The sequence below is a fragment of the Orycteropus afer genome, unplaced genomic scaffold (assembly GCF_000298275.1).
Source record: "Orycteropus afer afer isolate SDZICR_OR568_19922 unplaced genomic scaffold, OryAfe1.0 scaffold00034, whole genome shotgun sequence".
Lineage (NCBI taxonomy): Eukaryota > Metazoa > Chordata > Mammalia > Tubulidentata > Orycteropodidae > Orycteropus > Orycteropus afer.
Genome location: NW_006921621.1, coordinates 3,729,838 through 3,733,205, shown reverse-complemented (window position 1 = coordinate 3,733,205; position 3,368 = coordinate 3,729,838).

Genomic DNA, 3,368 nt, shown 5'->3' with positions numbered 1-3,368 from the left:
TAACCAGTGAGTGTGTACTAATTTTTACCTTTTAATATCTTTGAGAATTTTCTATGTTCTAGTATGTAATGTATTTTTCAAAGTGGATTTTCCATGTGTGTTGGAACATAATGCATATTATTTTTATATATTTTTTTATGATTTGGGTGAAAGTTTACAGAGCAAATCAATTTTCCATTCACAATTCATATACATTTTATTTTAATGCCATTTATTACAATCCCCACAATGTAACAGCACTCATCCTACTTTCTTCTGGTATATCCCATTTTCATTCTTCCTTCTTTCCTATCCTTTTCGGCCTTCTGAGCTTTATCCCTGGGCCAATGCTGCCCTTTTGATCTTGAATAGTTGATTGTTCTAAGAAGTACATACCTCCTTGGTATTATTGTTCACTTTACAGACTTGTCTATTGTTTGGTTAAAAATTGAGCTGTGGGTGTGAGTTCAGTTTCAGGCCTGAAGGGTGACTAAGGGCCATGTCTTGGGGATTTCACCAGTTTCTATCCACCAGAAAGTCTGTTTTTTTTTTTTTTTTTTAATGATTTTGACTTTTGTTCCACATTTTTTCCTTACTCTATCCAGGACCTTCTAATTTGATCCCTTTCAGAATGGTCAGTAGTGATAGCCTGGTACCATCTAGTTCTCCAGGTCTCAGGATCATGGAGGCTGGGGTTCACATGGTCTATTAGTCTTTTGCACTTACTGTTTCTATGCATCTTTGATTTTCTTCACTCTTCTTTTCTCTGGACAAGTAGAGTCCAATAGTTGCACCTTAGATTGCCACTCCAAAGCTTTTGAGAACCTACCTCACCAAAGAAGAATATTTTCTTTGTGGACTATGTTTTGCCAGTTGATCTTTATATCCCCTGAGACTACGATCCTGAGTTCCCAGGCTCAGTGACTCATTCCCTCAAGGTGTTTGGTTATGGCTAATAAGTTTTCATACCCTTGCCCCCATCCATGAATGTGTGCTCTATTACATTCATGGGTATTTTTGCAGCATATGTAAATACCTTTGTAGAGATATCCTCTGTGAAACCTATACATATTCCTGAGTGTAGTTCCATTTGCTGTCCCACAACTGTTCAGCTTGCATACCTATCTATGCATCCAATTTAGATCATTGTCATTCATGTTATTACAGAACTGGGTATGTAATAGTATTTAGCTCTGTTATCTTTATCTCTTGTGCTCCTCCCCATGTCCTCCTTTGCCTTAATCATTTTGTATTGACCTCCCCTTTGTTGTATATTGCCTTTCCATTCACCCAAGTTAGTATGAGTCTATCCTTTAGTTAATGATTTACCCTACCTTTCCTTCTCACCCATGGTAACCATCAAAGAATGTTTATTTCTGTGAGAAAACCTTTCCTTGACATTTTATGTTAGTGATCTCACACAGTATTTGTCCTTTTTGATTGACTAATTTCAGCATAATATTCTCCAGCTTCATCCATGTTATGAGCTGTTTCACAGATTCATCATTATTCTTTAATGTTGTGTAGTATTCCATTGTGTGTATGTACAATAGTTTGTTTATCCATTCATCCATTGATGAGCACTTAGATTGTTTACATCTTTTTGCTATTGTTAATAGTGCTGCACTGAATATGGGTGTGTTTATATTGATTTTTGTCATGGCTTTTATTTCTGTAGTGGGATTTCTGGGTCATATGGCATTTTTATTTCCAACTTTTTAAGCAAGTGCCATACCGTTTCCATAGTGTCTGTACCATTTTACAGTCCCACCAGCAGTGTGTAAGATTGGAAAATCTCTCCACACCTGTAGCATTTTTTTTCTTCAACTTTGATACAAATGGTGGGATAAGATGATATCTCATTGTTGTTTTGATTTGCATCTCTCTAATGGCTAATGATAGTGAGCATTTCTTCATGTATTTGTTGGCCATCTGAATGTCTTTGGTGAAGTGTCTGTGCATGTCCTTTGCCCGTTTTTTAATGGGATTTTTTTTTGTCTTTTTGTAGCTGAGATGTTGAAGTTGTCTACAAATTTTAGAGATAATTGCTTGTCTGATATATCATTGCCAATTTTTTCCCAGTCTGTAGTTTTCTGTTTCACTCTTTTGTTGAAACCTTTTGATGTGCATGTGTTTAATTTTCAGTGCTTCCAGTTATCTAATTTGTCTTCTGCTGTTTGTGCATTTTTAGTTATGCTTGATAATATATTTATGCCATGTATTAGATCCCTTGAGTGTGTCCCTATTTTTTCTTTGATGATCTTTAGGTTTTACATTTAGATATTTGATTCATCTTGAGTTAGTATTTTGGATGTGATGTGAGATATGGATCCTGTTTCATTTTTTTGCAAATGGATATCCAGTTTTGCCAGCACCATCTGTTAAAGAGACTATCTCTTCTTCATTTAGTGTCTTTTAGCCCTTCATCAAAGATCAACTCTCCATAGGTGAATGGATTATCTTCTGGGTTTTCAATTCTGTTCCATTGGTCTATATGTCTGTCATTACACCAATACTAAGCAGTTTTGACTATTGTGGCTGTATACTAAGTTTTAAAATTGAGGAGATTAGACCTCACACTTCATTCTTCTTCCTCAGTAGTTCTTTGGCTTATCCAGGGTCTCTTTTATATCCATATAAAGTGGAAAATTAGAATTTTCATCTCTGTGAAAGCTGGAAAATGAATAAGGAAGACTAAAGAAAAGTTGATGCTTTTGAGTTGTGGTGTTTGTGAAGAATGCTGAAAGTACCATGCACTTCCAAGAGAACTAACAAATCTGTCCTTGAGGAAGTGCAGCTGGAATGTTTCCCGGAGGCAAGGCTGGCCAGACTTCATCTCCTCTACCTTGGTCATGCTGTCAGAAGGAACCATTCCTTGGATATCATACTTAGTAAAGTAGAGGGTCTGCAAAAAAGGGGAAGACCTTCAATGAGATGGATTGACACAATGGCTGCAATAAGGGACTCAAATATAGATGGTGCAGGACCTGGCAGCATATTGTTCTGTTGTACCTAGGGTCACTATGAGTTGGAGCCAACTTGATGGCACCTGACAACAATAACAACAGCATCTTGTTTGGAGTTTATTGAGCCTCTTGAAAACATATGGTCTCACTGTTCTTGATTTAAGGGAAATCTACAATTTTTTTCTGTGCTTTTTTTTGTTTCTCCCTGTTCTGGAATGGTGATCACATGTAAGTTAATTCTCTTGATGGTATGTCCCATAATCCTTAGGCTTTTTTCTTTTTCTTTTTCTTCTTTTTTTTTTTTTTCTGATTGTTCCTCTAACAGGTTAGTATTGATGGATTTGTCTTTGATTTGTTAATTCTATTTTCCATTGATTAAATTCTGTTCCAGACAAGCAAAACCAAAACTAGTGAAGCTTATAT